Here is a 13,951-nt window from a genome sequence, read left to right as displayed (position 1 = left end):
ACCGGCGTTGCTGGTGAAACGTTGTTGTGATGCCTAGTGTAAGGAGGAGATATGCGTACCATCACGTTTCCGACTTTAATAAAGGTCGGATTGTAGCCTAACGCGATTGCGGTTTACCGTATCGCAACATTGCTGTTCGCGTTGGTCGAGATCCAATGACTGTAAGCAGAATATGCAAACGGTGGGATCATGAGGGTAATACTGAACGTCGTGATGGATCCCAAAGACCTCGTATCACTAGCAGTCGAGATGACAGGCATCTTATCCGCATGGCTGTAGTGGATCGTGCAGCCACGTCTCAATCCCTGTCAACAGATGGGGACGTTTGCTAGACAACAAACATCTGCACAAACAGTTCGACGACGTTTGCAACAGCATGGACTATCAGCTCGGAGACCACGGCTGCGGTTACCCTCGACGCTGCATCACAGACAGGAGCGCCTGCGATTGTGTACTCAACGACGAACCTGGTGGCACGAATGGAAAAACGTCATTTTTTCGGATGAATCCAGGTTCTGTTTATAGCATCATGATGGTCGCATCCGTGTTTGGTGACATCGCGATGTACGCACATTGGAAGAGTGTATTCGTCATCGCCATACTGGCGTATCACCCGGCGTGATGGTATAGGGTGCCATTGGTTACACGTCTCGGTCACCTCTTGTTCGTAATGACAACACTTTGAACAGTGGAGGCTACATTTCAGATCTGTTACGATCCGTGGTTCTACCCTTCATTTGATCCCTGCGAAACCCTACATTTCGGCAGGATAATGCACGACCGCATGTTGCAGGTCCTGCACGGGCCTTTCTGGATACAGAAAATGTTCGACTGCTGCTCTGGCCAACACATTCCCCAGATCCCTCACCAACTGAAAATGTCTGGTCAATGGTGGCCGAGCAACTGGCTCGTCACAATAAGCCACTATTCTTGATGATCTGTTGCATCGTGTTGTAGCTGCATGGGCAGCTGTACCTGTGCACGCTATCCAAGCTCTGTTTGACTCACTGCCCTGGAGTATCAAGGCCGTTATTACGGTCGGAGTTGGTTGTTCTGGGTACTGATTTTTTAGGATCTATGCACCCAAATTGCGTGAAAATGTAATCACATGTCAGTTATAGTATAATATATTTGTCCAATGAATACCCGTTTATCATCTGCATTTCTTCTTTGTGTAGCAATTTTAATGGCCAGTAGTGTAGAAAGTAGATACACAGATTAGCCAGAACATTAAAATCTCCGACGTATTATGTATATAAATGCGTCCAGGCGATAGCAGCGTCACCTTTGGCCACGAATAACTGCTAGTCAGATACACGCACGGTACGTGTAGTATCAGTGGGCGTGCTGCCCGTGTGTAGAATGGGGATGGCGCGCGATCTATTTGAGTTTGACAGAGAGCAGATTGTGATGGCCCGGAGGTTCGACACGAGCTTTTCGGAAACTGAACGACTTGTTCAGTGTTCGAGGAGTGCTGTGGAGACTATCTTCTCCATGTGTCGAAACCAAGGTGAAACCATGTGCAGACGTCTTAGGGGTGGGCGGCCACACCTCATTGTAGATGTCTGACGTCGTACGCTGAGCAGACTGGTAAAACAATACAGGAGACGACCTGTGGCGTAACTCACATCAGACTTTAGCGCTGGGGAGAGTACAAGCTGTAACGTCGCACCTATTTACACGGCTGCAGAGTTTTGCAGGAAGTTTTATTCCGTTAAGTCAAGGTGTATTTGAGGCTGGCAGTGAAGCCTCCAGCCCCGGCCATTGTGTGGTCGGCTGCTGGCGTCATAATGCCGTCTGTCGTGGTGTGCGGCCGTGAGAACTGCTGTGTGTGCAGCGTACTAAGATCACATATTCATCTCACCTAAGAAACTGAATAACTATGATAAATATGATCTGTTTGTTTTCAAATTTGGCGTAGGAACTTTTATAATTTATAAGAACAGTGTGTAAAATTTTCGTGCAGATAGCTTCAATAATTTTTAAAGTGTGAAAAACCTATTAAAAAGTACTCAACCGACACTTAGGAAAGTAAATTCAGACAGGCATCAGGACATTTTCAGTTTTTTTCATATATTTGGAAAATTCTAAAGTTTTGCATTAAGAAGTTGTGTTTAGTAAGCGTACCAAGTTTGAAAATAAGAGGATATTTATTTGGGACGTTACATGTACCTAAGTACAGAAATTTGTGTTTTGCGGAAAATGGCCGTTAAAGTTCCTCCTTGTATTTGGCATTCTCTTAGAATATATATATATATATATATATATATATATATATATATATATATATTAGATCTTGGTCGCATTTTACGTAAGTGTATCACAAAGACTTACTTAATGTTAATTTAGCGGATGTCAATATTTTTTCTGCGGAAACATAATGCCATGATGTGTCCCAAATTGTACAAATTGTATGTGATTATTCTAGACACACGTTTACAGATTCATAATGCACAGTAAATTAATCACATCTATATACATGGTAAGCTTTGTGTCAGCAGCAAGGTACATATACAAAAGCATGTAAAAAGTATTAGGAAGTTATGTGAGGAAGTTATATGTAATGTACTTGAAAAACATAGCATATTGTGCTAATGTCTAGAAGGATAGACTTGAAGGGCATTTCTGACCAGTTTTCAAGAGCACTAGGTCAACAAAGACGGCGAGAATTTATATGAGCCATCTTTTGCAGAACATCTTGAAACAGAGAAACACATACTCCTCCTCCATCCTTGCATAACATTTAAATTTTGCTTATAGAATCAGTCAGTGAGAACAATCTGAAATATTTAAACACTCCGTCCTAAATTCAACAGCTTTGTTGAATGCTCAGGCTTCTCTAAAAATACAAAATTAATTTGGTGTTAAATTATAGCTTGTTATTTTATTCGTATCTTGTATGTTCTGAGAAGATGTAGTGTAGGTCTTCAGGCTTTCCCGAGGAGGTGTTATCATCTTGGTAAATCGGGTTTCCTGCGCAGCAGAAAACCTGATTTTCCAAGATCATAGATATTTCGATTGTATAGCATTTCTTATGAAATGTCAAAATTAGCCCATTTCGTTTTAGATATTACAATTTCGTGCCGAGTTTTTCAAATGTGTTACATATAACTACCTTAATTTAACTTAGTTATACTTATTTTGCATGCTTCTCAAGATCACGTATTAATTTGTTGAAAGCAGTGAAGCGAAATAAAAATATCTATGCAACTGAAGACTGAATTTTATTTTGAACAGTGAACTGTTCAAATGGTTCAAATGGCTCTGGCGCTATGTGACTTAACTTCTGAGGTCATCAGTGCCCTAGAACTTAGAACTACTTAAACCTAACTAAGCTAAGGACGTCACACACATCCATGCCCGAGGCAGGATTCGAACCTGCGATCGTAGTGGTCGCGCGGTTCCAGACTGTAGCGCCTAGAACAGCTCGGCCACCCCGGCCGGCAGCAATAAACTGTATCCCTTACAGAATATGTAAGAGGGTATCATCAGATAATGAACTTGGTGAAAGTAATGTTATTTTATATATTTCCTCACTTCTTATATGTTGAGCTGTGTGTGGCTCACGTTCCCACCATCATGTATTTTACACCCTGTTTTTAACGTACTTCCGCCTCACTACGTTAATTTAAATTACTGGTGTCACTGAGATGCTGCTTTTCCTGACCGTGAGCGGCGCTAGCAGCGCGTATCAATATATCCCATCTCATAGTAGCTTTGCTCGACTACTATTACTTCCCAGTCCTGTCTGTCGTAAGCCAGTACGGGTCGCGAGTTCAGGCGGTCAGTCAGTTGGAACGTGTCTGGAGTGCAGTCTGGACTTGCTAGTTGGGGAGTTGCAATGCGGCACTAGCGCAGTCGGGTTGGAGCTGTGAGGTCTACGTCGACTTGGCTCGCCCGACCATTGCATCCATGCATCACGTGAGCAGGGCCACGGTCTCGGTGGATCGGCGGTCGGCCGTCCTACCAGACGACGCGTTTTGGCTCGCCGATCATTCATGAGACAGCTGTGTGTGTGTGCACCAACTCTCGATTTGTCTTTGTGCGTGCTTAGTTACTATGTTGTCGGCATTCTGAGAGAAGTCGATCGGTTGCTGCGGAGCAGGGAAGTTATCTCCGCGCGGTGCAGTCGGCTGGGTCCGCTGGCGGTCCCTGTGCAGTGTTGGGGCTTGTGTGGAGCTGCCCAATCGCTGCGAGCTTCGTGGTTCACCGACCCAGGACGTCAAAGTTGAGTAGTGGTTTCAAGTACCCAAGCCACGTCCATTCACGTTCATTTCGGTGGTTCGCTGTTGGGGAGGATTTCCTCTGAGTAATACTGAGTGTTTGTATTGCTGAAATTTAGCCGCCATGCGGTGGAGTTAACTATATTGGGTGACTACAAATCAAGTGCACCAGCGGAATTTTCTGCCTTGTGGCCGTTACTGTTCTGGTTACCTGTCCTGGCCACCAACGTAATTTCTGGCAATGTCTTTTCCTCACCTGTTGTCGCTATCTAACACAGTAACACGGTGTGTAGTTTTGACAGCTTAACACATATACATGTTTGATTGCGGATAATCACGCCCATAACATTATGTGTTTCAATTCTCATGTACTGATTGGTGGCAAGCAAGTCGTTTGTCGGTCGGTCCATGGCTGTCCCTTGGTTGGGTTCTGGTGGATCAAGTGTAGTTGGGCTCACCACCTGTCTCACCTAAGTGAATGAGGGCAGACCGACCTTCTGGAGGTTTCTGAGTGCTGTTGTCTTTACTGTCTATCTCACCGGTGTTTAATTGTCTGTTTATAATCCATCATAGCGAATGATAAAAATAAAAAACGTTCTTCGTTTCACTGCGTTTTATGTAAGTAAGTTTGAATTCCTGCAAATGGACATTTGCTGAAAGGTTATTGCTGATGGTTTTGTCTTTTTCTTATAGTCAGGTTTCAGCTACTTAAATCTTAAGTCTTACGGTTCTATTTTTTTTAAAAAATTTGGAAAATTAATTGTGGCCCTTCAGCCTTGGAACCTTATTCTTAAAATTACCTTTCAATCTTAAACATTGCGGCCTTCTGCCCTTGAAAGGTTATGGTAATTTATTTTAAAATCTTGAAAATTTTACTGTGGGCCTTCAGCCGTTTGTATTGGATCTTGTTTAAGTTTGTCTATCCACCCTTGCCTTGAGGCTTTCAGCCTAACTCTGATATATACATGTTTTATTATTTTTATAAGTAATTGTTACTGCTTGTTTTCAGTCACTTGATATTTACCTTGGTGATAGTTAAGATTTGTTGTTTGCATGCCTTCAGCCATGGAAGATTTGAAGGTCGAAACTCGTAGTTGTAAAAGTTCGGCTATGTGCCGCTTTGGTTGTAAATGTGTTATTAAATTACAATAAATTACAAGTTGAAGGTGAAACTGACCCCAACCTTATTTGGCCCTTTCCACAATCCTAATCACATGTTCTGCCCAGCAAGTTTAGCAGGCCTATTACATGTGACACATTTTCTCGTATAAATTGCAACAATAAACTAAGACTTCATTCAAAAGTTATTGCAATGAAAGATTTGTTCTTACTAAAATATGTGTTTTTGTTTCATATTCGCTCAACTTTTTAAATGCGGTGTATTATTAAACCTCAATACAACATCCTGTTTTCTACTGTTGACTATTACATTTCAGTGGCCTAAGCTATAAAAATTACTTTCTGACTTCGATGCCAACAGGTTCTTCAAATTTCAGGAAAAAAATAATGTGTGAATGCTTTTAAGTACCTACTGAAAATTATTTCGAATGTTGGAGTATTTGATTTAACTTCTAGAGGCTAAACATTTAAAGGTCATCACCGAAATAAAATCCGGAGTAGGATACATCATCACAGTTCTTTCGATTATTGAGAAGATTGCAGCAACAGGGTCAAGGGCACATCAATTATGGTCATCATGAGAGCAATATGGTGAATGTTCCTAATATCAAGAACAGCATTCCACTGAAAAATATATCAGCGATCGCATTATCCTCATCCTTATCTTGAGGTAAATGTGAATATGGACTTTGTTCATAGAATTGTGACTTGGAATTCGCTATAATTAGTTTACGTATAATAGCTTGGACCATTTACCTCGCTTCCACGAACGGTTCCACTATTACGCTTAGAATACTTCTTGCGTGTTTTTTCTGGGCAGTTAATTATAAATTAGAAGCAGATTTTGTTCAACAGTCATGTTCTCCCATTGTATTACAAGGAAATGGCTGCATTGTTTTGCAGATATTCCATCTATTTTAATTAAAGTTCCACATACTGTGCCACAGTAATTACACGTCCGAGAACAGCAGTCCGCAACTATTTCTATTGCTTTCTTTGAGTAAAGCATTCCGAGAGCGCTATTATAGCATTTAAATGTTACAAAATGATTCTGCGAGTAGTGGACGAAACTCACACAGTATAGGGTACTCGAAGCACTGGAGGTAGTCGTAAACATTTAACTGCCAGTTCGAGAAATCCAGTTGCAAATATGAAAGCTGGGTACGGCTGTAGTTCGTATCCACGTACTGATCCTTCGATACGACAAATTTCTTCAAAGAACGGTTGACTTTGCAGCGACGTCAGTGGTAGATGTCCGTAGTTTGACTGTTCAAGGAAAGTTAAACTTCAAAAATCACCACTTTTCTTTCTGAGAGTACCTATCACTTAACAGTTGCATCATCCGAGGAAAGGGGGAAAAGTTTCTGAGTGCCATGGGAGGAAAATACGGTAGGTGTTGCATAAATTCGACAGCACTAGAAATCTACTTCCTCAATTACTTTTTCTGGATGTTTTTTAATCTCTGGGTTCTTCTACAGTTTTTACCCTCTACAGCTCCCTCTAATACCATGTAAGTCATTCTGTGATGTCTTAACCGGTGTCCTATCATTCTGTCCCTTCTTCTTGTCAGTGTTTTCCATACATCCCTTTTCTCGCCGCTTCTGCGGAGAATCTCTCATTCCTTACCTTAATAGCCTACCTAATTTTCAACATTCCCCTGTAGCACCACATCTCCAATGCTTCGATTTTTTACTGTTCCGACTTTCCCGCAGTGAATGTCTCACTGTCATAAAACGCTGTGTTCCAAAAGTTCGTTCTTAGAAATTTCTCCCTCAAATTGAAACCTGTTTTTAATACAAGTAAACTTCTCGTCACCAGGAATGTTATTTTTGATAGTACTAGTCTACTTTTTATATCCTCGTTGCTCTGTCCGTCATGGGTTACTTTGCTGTTTAGGCAACAGAATTCGTTAACTTCATCTACTTCGTGATCACCAGTTATGACGTTAAGTTTGTCGCTGTTCTCATTTCTGCTTCTTCTCATTACTTTCTTCGATTGACTCTCAACCCACATTCTGTACTGATTAGACCGTTCATTCCATTCAACAGGTCCTGTAATTCTACTTAATTTTCACTTCGGATAGCAATGTCATCAACGAATCTTAGCAATGATATCCTTTCTCCCGGGATGTTAATCCGACTCTTGAATCTATCTTTTCTTTCCTCATTGCATCTTCGATGTACAGGTTGAACAGATGGGCGAAGGGCTACATCCTCGTCTTACACCGTTTTTAACCCAAGCACTTCGTTCTTGGTCTTCCACTCTTATTCTTCCCTTTTGGCTCTTGTACATATTGTATATTACCGTCTTTCCTCATAGCGTATGCCCATTTATCGCAGAATTTCGAAAATCCTTCAGCAGTTTATATTATCGAACGCTTTTTACTGGCCTACAGATCCTATGAACGCGTGCTGATTTTTCTTCAGTTATGGTTCCATTATCAGCGGCATCGCCAGGACAGCCTCTCTGGTGCCTTTACCTTTCCTAAAGCCAACCTGATTGTCATCTCACACATTCTCAGTTTTCTTTTCCCTTCGTCTGTATGTTATTCGTGTCAGCAAGTTGGATGCATCAGGTGGTACGTTGATAGTGCGATAATTCTCGCACTGTCGGCTCTTGCAATCCTCGGAATTGTGTGCATAATGTTTTTCCAAAAGTCTGATGATATATACCAGACTCTTACATTATGTTGCCACTTCGTCAAATCAATCTAGAAATTCCGATGGAATTTTTCTACCCTTCCTGTCTTATTTGATTTTAAGTCCTCCAAAGCTCTTCTAAATTCTGACTCTAATACTCGATCCCCTATTTCTTCCCTATCTCCCACTCATAGAGGCCCTCAATGTACTCTTTCCACCTATCTGCTCCCTCCTCTGCATTTAACATTGGAATCCCCACTGTACTCTTCATGTTTTCGCACTCGCTTTTAATTTCAAGGAAGATTGTTTTTACTTTTCTATACATTGAGTCAGATCCTTCCGACAATCATTTATTTTTCCATTTCTTCACATTTTTCATGTTGCCATTTCGCTTTATCTTCCCTGCACTTCATGTTCATTTCACACCTAAGTGACTTGTATTTCTGTATCCCTGAATTTTGCCGGCCGGAGTGGCCGTGCGGTTGTGGGCGCTACAGTCTGGAGCCGAGCGACCGCTACGGTCGCAGGTTCGAATCCTGCCTTGGGCATGGATATGTGTGATGTCCTTAGGTTAGTTAGGTTTAATTAGTTCTAAGTTCTAGGGGACTGATGACCTCAGAAGTTAAGTCGCATAGTGCTCAGAGCCATTTTCAACCTGAATTTTCGTCTTGATTGCCTCCCATAATATCGTCAGAATACTCCTGCCTTTAGAGTTTTGTTTCTAATAAGCAAAATCTGATAGCACCATACGATGACGGTGCCCGACGACGCATCAGCACCACTTTGTCCGATGAAGGTTGGGCGTTGTCTTTTATCGGCTGGGGTGAATGAACGTGTCTCCATTGCTGCTGTTGCCCCTCTGTGTGAGAGCCTTAGTGATACACTCAAAACTCCTCCACGATGACCAGGAGGCTGTAGAAGTCATCTGGGTTGGAACGACACAGCTGCATCACTGCCGCTTCTGCGTCGTTTATGAGTGGCTGCGAACAGTCGTGGAACCCCACGACGGCGACCTCGGTCATGTTCCAAATGTAGGAGAGAGGCTTGTACCTTGAGCCAGCGTGTACCCTGAGCCAATCTTAGATATCTGGTATCCACTATCTGACTTCATTCTTTTCCACACTCAAGGTCGCCTACACTGATATGATCATAGGCAACAGCTGTGACAGGAGAAAGGGGTAACAGTTTCATTTTGCTACAAAAATCGTCATTTTGACACCTAAAAGTGATTTCTTTGTTCTTAATTCAATATTAGTACAGATATGTATATAGCAATGAATGTAAACTTAAATGATAAGTATTTATGATAGACATATTTCGTAATAACCGTGCTGTGATATTCCTCGCATGTTGTTGTTGTAGGTTATGTATACAATTTATTACAACGGGAGGAAAATTATACCTTGCGCCTGTCGGTTGTATTGTACCCTGGACATGGGCCATGGTACATTTCATTGTTAGGTAGATAAAAGGATGTGTTACAGTAATTGTAGTATTATATGGACAGATGGCACTGAGCAAGATGGATAACATTACACCGTCACCGTCTCTGGAAGCTCTGAAAGAAGCTGCAGCTTTGTGGAGGCTGCACCGAAGAACAGCGAAAGACTTTCGTGTTTCAAGAGCCACTCTACAAAATACTAAATGTGTGTCCTACAGAAGTCGTGCAGACTAACAGGTATCTAGTCCAGAGGAAGAAAATGAACTCGTTGATTACCTCATAATTGCTTCCAAAATGCGCTAAGGATTGTCCCGAATTGAGTTGCGAAAATTGGCATACCATTTTGGTATATCGCATAATAAAAGCATACCTCTATCTTGGGACAAAAACGGAGAAGCTGGTTAACAATGGTATATCGACTTCATTGAACGCCATGAACGGCTAAGCCTAAGAAAGCCTGAAACAACGAGCGTGGCTTGTTCAACAAGTTTTAATAGGAACAATGTTGCAGCGATCTTCAACAATTTACAATCAATAATAGACAAACTAACATTGACACAAGAAAGAATATTTAGTGTTGACGTCAGTGGTAATTCCACTGCGTATGTGTGAGAAAAAAGTATTAGCATCTAAAGGATGCAAGCAGGTTGGATCTATGATATGTGCTGAGCGTGACAGTAATGTTTCAATGATGCCACGCATTAATACATCAGGCAACAGTGTGCCATCCACGTTCATACTTCCAACGGCCAGCTTTAAGGAACATATATTTTAGGGTGCACTACCTGGATCTGTAAGTTGTGCACATCCATGTGGCTAGTCCAACGGCAGTATTTTTCGGAAGTACTAGGAACAGTTCATTTCCCACGTAAAGCTAACGATAATGAGAATATGCTGCTAATATTTGACAACCGCGAAAGGCGTATCACCGCGAACGCTATCATACTAGCAAACGGTAATGGTGTAATCTTTCTTACGTTGCCACCGCATAGTAGCCACAAGCTGCAACCACTGGATAAAACTGTCGTTGGTCCATACAAAAATTTCTACAACACTACATGTACAGAATAGGTGGAGGTGCATCCTGGAAATCCTATAATCATTTACGATGTTGCGAAAATTGCAGATGGTCATTTTATATCAGCATTCACACTTGTTAATATTCACTCTGGATTTCGAGCAACTGGGATATGGCCTGTACAAGAGAATCCATTCCAAGATCATGAATTCCTCAGAGTCGAATGTGATAGACTGATCGTAACCTACTTTGAATACAGTGGCTGCATTTAGGAACGATGAACTGGCAGCAGTACAAAGTGATATTTCTGCTCAATCGTCTCCTTTAGAGTCACTAAGGCTGTTAACGAATGCTCTTCCACGAAACAGTGGGCATACAGAAGTGGAACAGAAGTGTGGAGCATCACGAGTGTTGACTGACAAACCTGCAAAACAAACAGAAGCACAGCACACCGTACGACAAGAAAAAAAGAAAGGGGTCGTCAGTTACCAAAAGGAAACTGTTTAAATCAAATGCGGAAGGAAGGACAACTAAAAAGAAAACTACACATGACACTATGTCAGACAGCGACTCCTGTGCAAATGGTTTATGTGAGGACAGTGACAGAGGCTGTTAAGAGTAAGAGTAAATGGAACATTTGTATGACCTGTGGTACATGATGTTTGCGAAATTTCACAGGAACATGTTGTCAGATTACTTCCAGAACCAGAATTGGAAAGGCGTGGGGAACTGATACTCAGTATTCTTTGCCATGGCTACAACATAAATTAATCAGAAATTGATTAAACTTTCTAACAGACATTAACAGCATACCAGTAGAGATTAACAGTACAGAAGTGCTACAGAGGTTTGAAAGTAAAAGTGGCTTTTGTTTTTCAACATGCACATTGAGGCATAATTATTTTCAACAGGTATAGTTACTTTGTTTGCTTTTGTTTGGTAGCCCTACGTTTTTGTTAAATAAATGCTGTTCATTATAAATGACTTTTCGATTTGTTTTCAACTGTGGCTCATGCTACATGACCACACTGTACGTAGAGCCAAAGAAAACATTTTGTGATAATGTCTCTATAGGACAGCTATTCAACAAATTGATTATGTGTTGTGATTCATTTGATAGAAAATAAGATAAGTAACGCATTGGGTAAATAAGCTCATAGAAAACCTTGTTATTGAGTCTGCTAAGATGATCCAGAAAAGCATACCCAAAGTGCAAGCTCTTCCCACACATATCTGATCAATGACTGATTTTTGCTTTTTCCACTACTACCAAGATTCTGATTACACCAGTCTCCGAGCTTGAGGGCCTCCGCTTCTCACGAAGAGGTGGCGTGCCACTACATTTCCGTCATTCAGACTTGTCTGGCCACATCTAAACCCTGTATAACATTCTGATGCATTGTTTCCCAACTCCTCTACCAACTTAGTGTTAAAAACGAATTGCCACAAGCTTCTGTATTTTATCAATGGGCTGCGCCACTTTGATCTGGCTTCCCTCGCTCCATGGCACAGAACTGTGGTGTGGTGATCTGAATGTGTACCAGAGCTGCAGACATATACTTGGAAGCTATTTAAAATTGAATTATGTACACTCACTTTTTTGTTATTTTGATTAAAGCCGTGACTACCTCTTGTTGAGCATCACATTTTGTTCATTGGGTACGCAGTCTACTCACTGTAAAATAATGCTAATTATCTACTGTCTTCAGTGATTAATACAGCAACTGTCTGTATACAGATTCACTCCTGGCTGACGTAACGTCTCTTTCGGACTGTTATGTCTTGTTCTCATTTCCTTATATTACGTAATATTTCCATTGGAATTCGATTTCATCACGATAGACAAGACAAAATCTTAATTTTATTCAAAATAAGCCCATAAAAAGAACATGTTCATCACAGAATCTTCTATTACCATAACTATCAAATGAAAGGAAACTACGTGCATTTGTTGTTGTTGTGGTCTTCAGTCCTGAGACTGGTTTGATGCAGCTCTCCATGCTACTCTATCCTGTGCAAGCTTTTTCATCTCCCAGTACCTACTACAACCTACATCCCTCTGAATCTGCTTAGTGTATTCATCTCTTGGTCTCCCTCTACGATTTTTACCCTCCACGCTGCCCGCCAATACTAAATTGGTGATCCCTTGATGCCTCAGAACATGTCCTACCAACCGATCCCTTCTTCTGGTCAAGTCGTGCCACAAACTTCTCTTCTCCCCAATCCTATTCAATACTTCCTCATCAGTTATGTGCTCTACCCATCTAATCTTCAGCATTCTTCTGTAGCACCACATTTCGAAAGCTTCTATTCTCTTCTTGTCCAAACTATTTATCGTCCATGTTTCACTTCCATACATGGCTACACTCCATACGAATACTTTCAGAAATGACTTCCTGACACTTAAATCAATACTGGATGTTAACAAATTTCTCTTCTTCGGAAACGCTTTCCTGGCCATTGCCAGCCTACATTTTATATCCTCTCTACTTCGACCATCATCAGTTATTTTGCTCCCCAAATAGCAAAACTCCTTTACTACTTTAAGTGCCTCATTTCCCAATCTAATTCCCTCAGCATCACCCGACTTAATTAGACTACATTCCATTATCCTTGTTTTGCTTTTGTTGATGTTCATCTTATATCCTCCTTTCAAGACACTGTCCATTCCATTCAACTGCTCTTCCAAGTCCTTTGCTGTCTCTGACAGAATTACAATGTCATCGGCGAACCTCAAAGTTTTTATTTCTTCTCCATGAATTTTAATACCTACTCCGAATTTTTCTTTTGTTTCCTTTACTGCTTGCTCAATATACAGATTGAACAACATTGGGGAGAGGCTACAACCCTGTCTTACTCCCTTCCCAACCACTGCTTCCCTTTCATGTCCCTCGACTCTTATAACTGCCATCTGGTTTCTGTACAAATTGTAAATAGCCTTTCGCTCCCTGTATTTTACCCCTGCAACCTTCAGAATTTGAAAGAGAGTATTCCAGTCAACATTGTCAAAAGCTTTCTCTAAGTCTACAAATGCTAGAAACGTAGGTTTGCCTTTCCTTAATCTTTCTTCTAAGATAAGTCGTAAGGTCAGTATTGCCTCACGTGTTCCAGTGTTTCTACGGAATCCAAACTGATCTTCCCCGAGGTTGGCTTCTACTAGTTTTTCCATTCGTCTGTAAAGAATTCGTGTTAGTATTTTGCAGCTGTGACTTATTAAGCTGATAGTTCGGTAATTTTCACATCTGTCAACACCTGCTTTCTTTGGGATTGGAATTATTATATTCTTCTTGAAGTCTGAGGGTATTTCGCCTGTTTCATACATCTTGCTCACCAGATGGTAGGGTTTTGTCAGGACTGGCTCTCCCACGGCCGTCAGTAGTTCCAATGGAATATTGTCTACTCCGGGGGCCTTGTTTCGACTCAGGTCTTTCAGTGCTCTGTCAAACTCTTCACGCAGTATCATATCTCCCATTTCATCTTCATCTACATCCTCTTCCATTTCCATAATATT

This window comes from Schistocerca americana, chromosome 8, assembly GCF_021461395.2.
Source record: "Schistocerca americana isolate TAMUIC-IGC-003095 chromosome 8, iqSchAmer2.1, whole genome shotgun sequence".
NCBI lineage: Eukaryota > Metazoa > Arthropoda > Insecta > Orthoptera > Acrididae > Schistocerca > Schistocerca americana.
This window is presented reverse-complemented; position numbering follows the sequence as displayed.